This window comes from Echinops telfairi, unplaced genomic scaffold (assembly GCF_000313985.2).
Source record: "Echinops telfairi isolate 266 unplaced genomic scaffold, ASM31398v2 ScPeMD7_4;HRSCAF=17, whole genome shotgun sequence".
NCBI lineage: Eukaryota > Metazoa > Chordata > Mammalia > Afrosoricida > Tenrecidae > Echinops > Echinops telfairi.
In genome coordinates, this window is record NW_022103900.1 from 36,067,133 (window position 1) to 36,081,132 (window position 14,000).

The 14,000-nt window shown below is 38.2% G+C and overlaps 1 pseudogene; it reads left to right on the top strand.

The window, feature by feature from the left end:
• The window catches only part of LOC101641103, a 60,199-nt pseudogene extending 57,969 nt beyond the window's left edge, over positions 1–2,230 (top strand).
• The last annotated feature ends 11,770 nt before the right edge of the window (positions 2,231–14,000 follow it).

Consider the following 14,000-nt stretch of genomic DNA (forward strand, 5'->3'; position numbering starts at 1 on the left):
AGAAGTGGTACAGAGGGCCTTCAGACTGAGGCTTCCTGGGCTGGCTGCCTCCGGAGCTGGGGTTTGAGCCTAATGCCTTCAGGTTAAGGATCACAGCAGAGCAGTAACCCCCTTGGAGCATTTATTAGCATACCTGAAACTTTGTAACATGTCCTGGTAAACAACTACCCTGAGCGTGTCTAACAAGCCTAACAACTTGTTCGTTTCTTAATAGACCCTTTAGTTATGACTTTCGTCTGTGAGATTTTGGGTAGTCATAGCAATGGATATTAAAAACTAAAGAGGTAAATTTGAGAACATTAATTAAGGCAACACGACAAGTTTCATTAAAAATATATTCTTAATAAACATAGGGTGAATTTTTTTCCCCATTGGGGCAATCTACAAAAGAGCATGTTAAACCTTTTTTTCATTGTTTTTCTTCTTTAAAAGGCAAATGGTCTTTGCCTAGTTTGCCCATCCGAAAGGAAGCTACCTTCTCAGAGACAGAAACAAAGAGGAGAATCTCCCTCCTTCTCTATGTCTGTGGCGATTCATTGACCACCGTGATAGGAGTCTGTTTAATTTGGGAAACTTCAGGGAAAGGCCATATTGAGGAAACCATTTTCTCAAAAAGGGAAACTGATGCAAGCCAAGGGTAAATCTCGGAAAGTCTGGCTTCTAGAATGTGCGATGAGGGGTCAACAAATGGAGCACTGGCTCTGGATAGATACTTTATCAACAGAACCAAATGCTCCGAGTGAGCGTTTACTGGGGCTTCTGGACGATAGGGAGCACATACCCGTAGACCTTCAAGCATGATGGTTTGGTTGCTGACATTGCTTGTTATGCCAAGCCCCAAAGTTTGAGAGGAACATCTAGGGGCAAACGGCTGGTGTGGATTCGTTTGCAATTCCATGCTAGGCATGGAAAGAAATATTAAAACCAGTATCAGGCTAAATGTTTGAAAGTAACATGTCAGAGTAAGGGTAACAATTATCATGAGATGTTTGCCCATATCTAAATAACAGTGGTAGTAGCCACATTTTATAAAAACTTAAGGTGGTATATGCATAAGGACAAATACTTACAATGAAATACTCACCTATTAAGATACAAAACTGGTTTTGTGGAGACTTATGAAGAATTTTTCTGTCATTCTACTTTGTAAAATATAGCTTACAATGTAGACTCAGCAGAGTCTCTGGTCATGGATTTTCATGAATTTGTTGATATGAAGTTGCTAATAAAAGCTTTTGAGAGTAATGAAATCAAAATCTCTAAGTTGAGTGATTTGGAAAATTAGAGAAAAGTAGTTGCTTATATACAAACTAAAGCAACTAATATATTTCCAGAGAAGTAATTTATAGAACCATTCAATTTATTTGGCGGCTAATTTCTATTCTTGATGTTTGACTCAGTTGTAACTCATGAACCCTCTCACCTTCCAGAAATCTGGAAATTCTGATTTAGTCTCTTGGGTTCAGTCCCCCTTTTCCTAAGTCTAACAAAGCCTGAAGGAAAAATTAAAGAAAAGAAGCATTTTAAAACCCAATGATTCTTCTTATTAAAATGTTTCATATAGGCAGACTGGAGAAATGTTATCCAAAATAGTTTGCTGCAATGGCGGCATAGGTTCGGTGAATCAAGCATGTGAGAAGGGGCTGTAGACTTGGTGGAGAAGACTTACTGACACCAGCCCACAAGGACCTACCTGAGCTACCTGGCAGCCCTGGATTATTCTGCATTTGAAACAGACATAATAAGAAATAAATTGGAAAGATTGGCAACTCTGAAACCAATTGAATTGCTCAGTATGAAATAATATGAGCTTTGAGCCCCTCTGTCAAGTCAGAAGAAAATGTTATCGCTGCATGATAAGAGTATGTGAACCATTCCATGGCCCAGTGGGAGCATCAGGAGGGTTGAATTGAGAATCTGAAATAATGTCACAGCATGGATGCAATTTCTGGAAAGAATACAATGAAAATCTATTTCATGTGATTGAACATGCACTAAAAGAGCTCCAGAAATTAAGGAAACCTAGTCAAGATTAAAACTGGCAACAGAAGAGCATGCAATTAATAGCTGGATCTCGACTTAGAGAAATGGAGTCAACTTGGGTATCCCAGTTAGGAAGATTTTTGAGAATGAACAGACTATTGTATGACTAGAAAATGAAATCTATCAAATGGAGCAGCACCATAGAGGCGAACAGACAAAAATGCGACAAGACTCTGAAGAGAAATAAATTGTTCTGTAAAAAGAATGGACAATGTCTGATATGCTGTATTGAAGTTTTATCCCAGAAAACCTGTTATGAACATTCTCAGTGAATATTATTGTAAATTTTCCTGACAATTAGCCCCCATTGTTTATGTAAATAGCATCCAGCCACAAAAGGATTGATTATGTACAAGTCAGTTATTCAGGTACTGTGATACCAAGTTAGCCTACATTGGCCCAATATCTCTCTCTCACCAGGGCTTTAAAACATTGTACCAGGGGCTAATCATGGCAATATGAAAGGAAAATCATTATGCCCCAGAGGGATGATCAATAAGACTCTCCACTATAAACTTACAGGAAGGTTTTGACAGAGAGCCAAAGACAGAGTGAAAAACAAACAAAGATCCAGGAATGGGTTTTGGGCTCACACTAAATCCTAGCTCCAATTTAAGAACAATTAGTTCTTACATCATGGCCCTGCTTGATACTTTCCCTCAGGAAGGGAACACAGAAGATAAGGGTGCTATAGCAAAGTGTAGTGAAGGAATTAGATGGTGCCTGACTATCAGATAAAATAGCATCTGGGATCTTAAAAACTTGTCTCCAAACAAGCAGCCAACTAAGCGAGATGTCAACTAAGTCCACGTGGAAGAAGCACACCATCATCAGTCTTCAAAGGATTGTAAATCATACAATCTGAAGTCAAAGGAGGGATTAGTATCAGAGCCTACATTGTGAGAATCTGGTTTGCAGAAATGAGAACCCAAGATACATCTGTGGGAACTCCATAGGAAACATGTCTCTGGTGATATCTGTAATTGAGGGATGGGAGGAAAGTGGTTGCTAACAGAGTGCATTGGAGAGATGAGTATAGAAGATCAAAGAGATAGACCTCACTTGAGCAGTTAAAACTATGTTAGTTGATTCCCAGCTTTCAACATTTTCTGTATTCAGTTGTTTTGTTTCTGTTTGTTCTGTTTAGGGTTTATCTCAGAGGTGTTTTGTTACTGTGTTGTGTTATATGTCTTTCTGTCTGGGGAGCGGTGGGGGCGGTGAGGGGGGGGGCATTGGTAGTGGGGCGTAAAAGGGAGATGATGTCAAGGAGTCCAGGAAGAAAAATAATGTTTGGAAACTGATTGTGGTAGTAATTATACAATACTACTTGATGTGATTGAACTATGGAATGAAATGATATCTGTATTACCTCCCAATTAATAATAAATTAAAATAAATATAATTTTAAATGGAGAGTTGGATTTATATAGAATAACAGGCATCTTAATGTTTTCTGACCATGAAGGACCAAAGAAACTATGGAAACTATCAATGATGGTTAAATGTTTGGAAGCCATAGAATATGTAAACTGCTGTATTATTTCCATTTGTAAAATTTAGCAAAATAAAGATATTTAACTTGGTGATATTTTATAACCTTAAAAAAAGGCAAACCAGGCTTACAAGAAAAGTATGATTTTAGAATAATATTTTGATAGAATTAATTTTGAGCCACTTGGGCCCTTCTTATTTTGCACCCAAGCAATCATTATGAAAAATTTTCAACATGTACAAGAATTTGAGGGAATTGAAATTGATGGGGTGAAACAAAGTGTGTATAAATTGTTGAACGCTAATCTGATATCTGGTTTATAAATACTCAGCCAAGGCACAGTCTTTTTTTTTTTAAGAAACTTTCAGCTATAACTCCAAAACTTCAAGTTATTAAAACTTTTACTTAATCGTATAATTAAGAAATCATGTAGTGATCAATCTATAATATTTTCTCCACTTCATTCCCCGTGACCAAATATATGTGTTATGATAATCAACTTTTATTTAAATCGATCATCATTATAGACTTACCATGACATAAGGCTTTTGGTCCATCTCACTTAACGTATTTTAAATACAATGATCTCACCATTAGTTTGGTACAACTTATGGCATTTTGTAATGATATGTCTTCAAGTCTTAATTTCATCCTATGAATAATTCACCAAATCCATCTACTATTGTAAATCTTTTCAAATACTTCAGTTATTTGTAAAATTCGCTTCCCCTCATACATTCTACAACTTACTATGCACACTCAAGTGTTCTACCATCTTTCATATTCTGATACAACCAGATATTTTGCTTTAAGACAAATAATAATAGTCTTAAAAATATAAACAAAAAAACAAAATTTTATTACCAGTCATTGTCTTGTTTCTTGATTTTCACTGATTTTAAAACTTTCAACTCCATAATTTTTCCCCCAACAGTTTGATTGGCATATAATTGACATATCATGCAATTCAACAGTTCAATCATTCAATCATATCAAGGAGAATTTACAATCAATACCACATCAATTTTAGAGCATTTCCCCAGCCTCTATGGCTAAGTCACCCTTAAATGAGTTGTGCCTTCACAATCAGTTCTAGTGCTTCCTCCCACCTTCATATTTACTCCCTGAATCCCCTTTCCTTCCCTATCACCTACTCCCCACCCTTGTGTTCTCTACAGCCCCTTGTATCAAATAGTTCCATTGTGCATCTGCTCCTCCTGTGCTTCACAGCTGGGAGACCAAACAGAAAACATTAAAAAACAAAATCTCACTAAGGTGGTGTGTTAGTCCAGGTAGACTAGAGAAACAAATCCATAGATACTCATATGTGTATAGGAGAGAGCTTTATATACAAGAGCAGTTGAATATAGAGAAAACATCCCAGATCACGTCCATAAGTCCTATATTAGCCCATATCTGATCCCAATCTATAAAGTCCTCTTCAGACTCATGAAACACATGCAATGACGCCGAATGCAGGAAGATCACAGGCCAGTGGGTGGGAAGTCTTGTGGATCTAGTGGCATTTTCTGGCTCCAGAGTTCTGTCTCCATCACCCTCTCTCCATGTGTCTTCTCCACAGGGATGTCTCTCAGGGATTGAGCAGAGAGAGAAAGTGTATCCCACCTCCAGGAAGGAAATACTGGAGTTCCCAGAATCCTCAGGAGAAGTCCATGCCCACACAGAGGCCTCATTGACTATGACCTGATTGACAGGTAAATTCCACCCCTTCACTCATAATCCTCTCAAATTGACAACAGATCATATAACTACCACAGGTTGTAAGAATAAAATCATAATAGTATAAAGACAAAAATACAAATAATGCATAAAATCAACTCAGTTCCTGAAGATGTCATCCAACAATCTAAAATACACGAAGTCATTTCAAGCAGGTTCTCTACCTGATAAATGTTTTATTAATTGAACATAACATACATTTTAAATCAAGAATATTTTGAGGCATGTCCATTTGAAGATTCATTGATGTTAAAAAGTAAATCTTAAATAAGCAGATAGATGGAAAAGAAACAAGTTAGCAATTAAAATGATAAAGTATTAAGTAAAATGATCATCACAAAATATAAGTGTCTACTACAGCAATTGGACAAAATAATAACAATTGCTAATTCCCAAACAGTTTTCTTGGATAGCTTAATGACTCTGTGCAAAGTAGCTCATGTGGTACCCAATGTCAAATCATCCAGAAAATCACACATCAGATCTCTCTTAGAGAAGTACAAAAAAGTTATTTTTAAAAATTCCACAGAGTTGGAGGTGAGAAATAAATTTCATCAGGAAGTAAATGTAGGTTGCATGACTCCCTAAGAAGTTTTGACTTGTCAATAATTTATAATAATTTGAGATATGACACCTGAGCATCAGACTTTTTCAAAACCATATGGTTAGGTGAACCTAATCATTCTTACTCCTCAAGCAATATAGCTAAGGAATGAATTAGGTTTTCAAACTACTAATCTAAAAAACAAAAAGTCCATCAGTAGAATGCTAGATAATAAACTGTGGCTGCATATATACACACAATGGAATACAATGCATCTCTAAAAAACTCAAGAAAGCACAAACAACTTCATGACATGGTATGACCTGGAGAGCATTCTGCTAAGCGGAGTCAGTCAATCACAAAAAGATAAACACTTTATGAGACCACTGCGATAGGATAGACATCAAGACAAGGACAAGAAGTGGTTCTCAATCTAGTTAATCAACCAGCAAATGGGGTGGCAGGAGGATCTCATGCCTGTAACCCACTGCTCACTCCCTTATGTGTACATCATAAAAACCGCTTCTTCAGAGAGACTTCGCCTCAGCTTCAGATAGTTTCTCATTGGGGTGGGGAGTGAGAAAGGACCAAATAAGCCATGTCATGTGGCAATACCCTACAGTCACTTTTATTAGCTTGGCACAGCTTCTTTGGTGTTCAGTCAACTCCAGTGGAGATTCATGACCAAGAGTTGGGAGGGGAGGGGAAAGTGTCTGCCTCAAAGAAGGTGATCTCACTTGTGTTATTGAGTAGAGGTGCGGGTGGGGCCAGCTTACCCTTGGGCCAAAAGCTTCATGCCCTGTACTATATAACTAAGTTTAACCAGGTTTCTTCTCAGCCTTTGGTGACCCAGGCCACATGCTATAGAGTACAGGGAAATGAAATCTTGCTTTCTTCAGGTGCACAGCACCCTAAGTAGGTTGCATTGAAGGATCTGAGTCTGAAAACCCACTATGTGAACAGGCTTTCCCTTGAAAGCACCAGTTGCAGCTTAAAGAACCCCATCTACTCCTTTGGGCTCAAAGCTGCACCGCCCTGGTGAGAGAAGAGGAGGACCGGGACTCCAAGGCAGGGGATGTGGATGTCATTGAACTTCAGCTCAGACTTCTTGTGTTTGAGGCTGCCCATTGAAAGGCAATTTAAGACTGCCATATATTTGTCATTTTCATGTTTTCTTACATTTTTAAGACATCTCTTAGTTCTGCTGATGCAGCTCTGCTATAGTAAATGAGTATTAGAGTACTTTGTGCCCTATGTCTAACCTTTATTATGTTCTTAAACATGATTCAGTCACAAGTTTTTTAATACATGAGAATGAATATCTCATGTATTTTAGTCTAAAAAGTTTTCCCATATATTAATATTCCTCTTACCTCAATAGTATTTTGGCTATCTTAATGATACTATTATTACCAAAGGCCCCATAGAGGTTACTTACATTATCTCTCTAAAAGCTGAAAATTCTGCAAGTAAAGTGGAACAGGGATATACATATAAACATTAATTATATTTGTAGATTTTTGAGCTTAAACTTAACCATAAGCTCTAACCTAAGAACAAGCAATTCTGTCATGCAACCCTGCTCAATATTTAGCCCCAGAAGGGGATCATTAAACATATTAATGCCATAACAAAGTGTGATGAAGAAAGGAGATCACGCCCACCTTTCAGAAACAATAACAACTGGTCTTAAACCCTTATCATGTGTCAGTCTCGTGTAGCAGATTTACCCAACGTGATTTGTCCTTCAATCTCTTGACTGCTTCTTTCATGAGCATTGATTGTGGATGCAAACAACACAAAATCCTAGACACATCAATCATTTTTTACATTTATCATGATGTTTCTTATTGGTTTAAGATATACTGAGCATAACTTTCCTGTATGGGTTTCTAACTTTAGGTATTTTCACATTTCATTGTAATATTTTACTTGGTCTTCTCGAGCTGCCTGTTGAACTTTTTGCTTTCAGCTCTTTGGCTTCATCATTTCTTCCTTTTGCCTTTAGCTACTCTATAATTAAGAGTTTCAGAGTCTCTTCTGAAATCCACTTAATTTTTATTTTTGTTCCTGTCTTTGTGATGACCTTTTGCCTTCCTCATGATTGCTCTTCTTGATGCCTTTCCACAGCCCATTGGGTCCTCTTTTATTTAATGTTCAATGCAGAAATGTATCTTGAGTTTTTTAAAAATCATTTTTATTGGGGGCTCGTACAACTCTTTCTTGAGATTTTTTTCAAGATTCAGGTGGGATAGACCCAAGGTAGCATTTTGGCTCTCCAGGTTTTGTTTTAATTTTCTTCAGCTTCAACCTGAATTCACACCTGAGCATTTGATGGTCTGCCCCACAGTAACCCTCTGGCCTGGTTTTAGCTTTTGATTTTGAATGTCTCCATTGGCTCTTTCTATGAATGTGGTCCATTTGACTTCTGAGTATTCCATCTAGAAAAAGTAATGTGTTTAGTTGTTATTTATGAATTTTCTATGAACAGGCTGTTGATGTTGCAAAGTTCTATCCTACAGGCATCAACTTCATTTATCTCACCAAGACTAACTTTTCCAACTACCATTCCTTCCTCTTTGTTTCCAATTTTTTCACTCCAATTGCCAATAATTGTAAATGCATCTTGATTGCATGTTTGATAAATTTCAGACTGAAGACATTGGCAGAATTCTTCTGTTCTTTATCACTAGCTTTGTTGGTTGTGGCATAAGCTTGAACAATAAATGTATTGATTGAATTTTCTTAACCATATATAATCCTATCAAACACAGCATTGTACTTCAAGATAGATCTTGAAATGTCATTTTTGTCAACTACATTTCTCTTGATAGTGTCATTTCCAGCATAGTAAACTATATGATTTTCTGATTCAAATGATTCAAAGTGGCCACTGGCATGCTATTTCAGCTCACCAATGCCTAGGATATCTATTTTTATGGGTTCCATTTCATTTTTTATGACTTCCAATTTTCGTAGATTCATACTTTGTATATTCCAAGTTCTGACTATTAGTAGATATTTTCAGTCATTTCTTCTCACCTTGAGCTGTGCTCCATCAGCAAATGAAGATCCCCATGGCTCTCCTCCCACGAGATATACTGCATATACTCACATCACCATGGTCAACTCTACTTTGAGAAAGCAACTCTTCGTCAGTCACATTTCTAGCTCTTTCCAACTTGAGGGGCCCATCCTCTGTCAATATCCCCAACAGCGTTCGGTTTCTGCTCACTAGGTCTTCAATATCTAACAATATTTCATTACTATTCATATGATTTTCAGTGGCTACTCCCTCCCAATTGGACAGCTGGTTTCTTGTTTGTGGTCTGTGCTTAGTCCAGGAACACCACCAAAAGCAGATCACATTGGGGGAATTTGCTGGCATTCGCAATACCAATGACATAACTTCCAGCATCACAGCAACACACAAGCCACTAAAGTATGACATACTAACTGAAAACCGGTGGCTGCAACACCTGGTAGTGATAACATTGGATCAACTTCTGTAAAAGAATTAAACAGGAGCCTTATCTCACACCCTATACAAAAATTTACTCAAGATAGATTAAAGACATAAATATAAGCACTAGAAATATAAAGATCATCAATGAAAGTATAGAGATAAGCAGAGGCCCTAATTCAAGGTATAAACCCGCTACCAAATATAATGAAAACACCCACACTAAAAAATATGCAATAGAGAAGTGGAACTTCTTAAAAAGCAGTATTTGTGCACATCCAAGGACTTCATCAGAAGAGCAAAAGGATAACCCAATAAAAATTGGGGATAAATTCTGGCAATGACATATCAGGTAAAGAGCTAACCTCTTAAATCTATATGAAACCAAAACCCTTCAATACAAATAAACCAATAATCCAATAACAAATGGGCAGGAGGCATGAGCAGACAAATCACCAAAGATGGCATTCAGGTGGCCAACAGTCATTGAAGAAATGCTTGCAATTGTTAGCTAAAAGGTAAATACTGATTAAAACTTAGATGATACACCACCTCACATTGGCACTGAAGCCAAAAATATCAAACAGCAAATAACAAATTCTGGAGAGAATGTGGAGAGATGGGATCACTTATATGATGGGAACACTTAGATGGGATTGCAAAATTGTACAGCCACTATGGAACACTTTCAGGGGGTTCCTTAAATGCAAATAGAAATAGAGAATGGGAATCTCTTGCTTCATTCATCATATTTTAGATTTTAGTTTCCTATAGCTAAAACAAGCTCCCAAGAGAGGAACTTTTAATAAATTCTGCTTTGATCCTTCATTACCTAAGACAATTAAGTAGTCCCTAAGATTAAATCGCTTTGGTCATTACTGCCCTGACTAACATCCCAAGTGAATACGCTCCTACAACATATAGGCTGAGTAATTTAGTGCTGTATTGTTCCTTGTTAACTCTAACTTAGGATAAAGGAATTGGCCATGAGCAAAACCAGAAGGACACAGCTCATATATCAAAGGAGGTGCCCTTAGACAGATGTTGTCTTTAAGAACATTAATCTTGTCTGAAGGAAAAGGGGCCGCCGTGCCCTAGGATGTACATCCCGTGGCTTTGTGAGATCAAATGTACTGACATTCAAAGGAGCATAAAAAGCGTGACTGTTTGAGATGACAGTAGGCAGTCTTAGAGAGTTCACCCTGCTGTCCTCTGAAATCTGTTCATAAAATGTTCACGGGTTCTCACCCTACTTCTGTGATTGGCTGCCGAAGGTGGTAGCTGAACTTCTAGTCCAGTTATAGAAATACCATATGGCCTAGTAATTTCTGCACAGTTCATACCCCAAAGAAATAAAAAGTAATACATGGATACGCATGTTTATCACAGCACTCTCCACGATAGCCCAAAGATGGAAATAACCAAAATGCCCACCTGTGGAGGAATAAATAGACACTAGTACATCTTTATAATTGAATATTATGCATCTCTATAAAAACAATTATGAAACTGTCAAACACCTTATGACATTGACACATTTGGAACACAAATGCTCAGCAAAGTTATTCAATCTTATAAAGACAAATACTTCATGAGATTCTTATTATAAAAGATAAATGATTTTCACACTGAAAGAAGCAAACTTTGAAGAGTATGGGGCAGAAGGGGAGGGAAAGGGATGGAAGGAGGAGGGCAAGAAATGTAAATAGATGGGCACACCTCAACAGGCAGGTCAGGGAAGAGAGCAACTGGTACCGTTGTTCTGACTTTGCCATGCCAAGAGATGAATGGATGCGTGAGGTTCCCTTGTGGATAAAGCAACACCAACATTGACTTCCTGCGGCCTTTGTATTAAGTAAACAGAACAATTCCAGGACCCTATTTGATGGCACTTCCTGCAACCCACAGTATCTCTCTCTCTCCTCCATCAATTCCAGCCTTCTGATTAGAGCAGTTTACCACTGGCAGTCAGTTGCTTCCATCTGTAGCTATTAATCTTTGGACCGGTCAATGGGGTATGGCAAGCCTTAAGGCTGGAATAAACATTATTTAGAACTCTGAGACAGCTGTGGCCCACCTCTTTAACTGCCTCTGCCAGGAGCACTGTGGTGGCATCTAACCAGGAACTCAGGAGAATAATTAGGCCTTGAACTTTTTAGGGAGCCCTATTTGTTGCCCTCCATGTACATTCCTGCCTTCCCACTCCACTCTGAATGGCAAAGTGAGGTATCATACAAATTAACATTTCACTCAGCTAAGCGTTTGTTCAAAGCAAAAATATATTCCAAAAAAAGAGGAATTGGTCATTTTCTGCAGAATGGATATGTTGTTACAAAGCATGAATTTTTATTTCATTCTAACAACTATAAGAGAGGACCCACCCACCCACCCAAAAAACAAACAAACAGAAAAAAAAGCTCCACTGGGCGAAGCTTTTGTAGTATGCATTTGTCCTGCTAGTCAAGCATCCAGCAACGGCCTCTGAGCTAGTGCACCCAGTGGTGACTCCTGGGAAGGTTCTCTATTGTCAGAGTGAATTTTTTCGTAAAAGCAGTTTCGCAATGAACCTCCTTTTTTGAAGAACAGTGTGTGGCTGTGAAATTTTGTTTCCTGACCCAGAAAAATGCTGCAGAAACTGTTGTGATGTTGAACACAACTTACATGGGCAGCACTATGGGAAAACCCCCGGAGTATGAGTGGTTTTCTACTTTTGAAAAAGGTGAAACGTCCTTGAAGACAAATCTCCTTCTGGACATCCGTCAACTTCCTGAATGGACCAAAATGTTGACAAAATTTGTGCATTTGTACTCGAAGACTGCTAACAGACCATTGAAGAGATGGGGAAGTTACCTGGATTATTTCACATCTTCTGAACTATTTTGGATCTAATTTCAATGAATTTCGATGGAAGATTTGGGAATGAAAGGGTCGCTGGGAAATTTGTGCCTCGAGTTCTGACTGACTAACAAAACGAGCTTGGACTGAAAATATGCCATGCTTTGAAAGAACAGCTCTGAGGCAAACCAGACTTTTTTTCCAAGGTCATTACTGGTGCCAAGACATCGTGCTATTCTTAAAACTTCAAACTCAATCAAGCCAGTGGAAGATGGCATTGTCACCTCACCCCCCAAAAGTTCATCAAATGTAAATCAAAGATCAAAATGATACTCATTTGTTTTGTTTTGTTTTGTTTTATGTGAGGGGGATAATGCTTTTGGAGTTTGGTCTACCAGGTCAGACTGTTAATCAAACAGAGACTTTTATTTAGAAGTTCTGAAAAGATTGTGTAAAAGCGTGCTACAAAAAAGGTCTGATTTGTAGCAGATGGGGGACTGCTTTGGACACCATGACAATGCACCTGCTCAAACAGCCATCTCAGTACACCAGTTTTGGGGGAAAAAACAGGATGCCTCTCTTGCCCACGCACCTTACTCACCTGACCTCACTCCATGTGACAGCAATTGACAATGTAGAAGAGGTGAATAAAGAATGGGGGAGTTGCTGGCAGTCATCCAAACAGATGAATTCGAAAAATGTTTCCAAGAATGAAATCACAGATTTGACAAATGGATTTAGTGTAAATGGATTTAGTGAGAGTACTTTGAAGGTGATAATTCTTTTGTAAAAAAATATTTAAATACTTAGCTTTCAAAAGCAATTTTTTTGGTGTGGGGGGTACCGATTTCTTGGAATTAGGGTGTCTTCCCTTTTTGACCCATATTAGTTTTGATCAGATGTCTGGCTCCAGAGGATGTGTGATATAATATGTTAATAAGGTATTCTGTGTCACTTGTGACCACGAAAATGTATGCCCTCATTTGGGAGAGCCCCTCATCCTAGAGTTTCCTGCTTCGTGGTTTTAGCTACTTTTTCTAATTGGTTTGAAACCATGGATAGTACTTTCTGGAGAGAGTATCACCTTAGAATTTCTCTGCTCTGTCCCTAACATTCCTTCTTGATTGGGAGTGGAGCCTCAAATTATTTTGGGGTAAATGTGCAATGACTCGTCTACCTGCTTCCTCTTGTAGTGGGCCGTAATGAGTGAGGCTTCTCTCCTTCTCCTCTCTGGCCCTGGCTGTAGGAGGTGCTAGATTTCACTACTGACTAGACGTGCTGTTGAGTATAATAGCTTGCTTGATCCAAGAGCTCCAGGTCAGTGGGAATTAAAGTATATCTGTCTGGGTCTCTTATCACTTGGATTTGATTTTCTGTGTGTAGTATAAAACAAACTTTACTAGTAAATTGAATAGTCATGCTCCAAACATGAGTAGAAAAACTGCAGCTGTGAACAGTTCTAATCGGGAGACATACGTTTATAGAAGGAAAGCCTTTTTCATCATACTCCAGACATCATTTGGAATGAGAGCTTGATTATGTTCATGAAGCCATTGTCCCCATTCATAGATGTTTCAAATTATTTTGTCACCCTCCCCTGAACTATTAACCTACATACAAGAGGAGGAATTTGTAAGGAAACACACCTTCCTTTTTCTGCTAACGAAAAACCTAAAGCCATACCATGGTATAGAACTATGTGCACTATTTTTTTTCAACTTGCCAAGAACAAAACATTTTATTATATGAATATATTACTGCCACCAAAGTGTATCCACTAGCTTAACCTCTTATTACAATGTTCTGCTTCTCTCCCTTTACCGGTCTGCTCTTCCAGTCATGTACTCAGGCCCCTTTTACACGGACTGCTTTCAGGGCCAGAG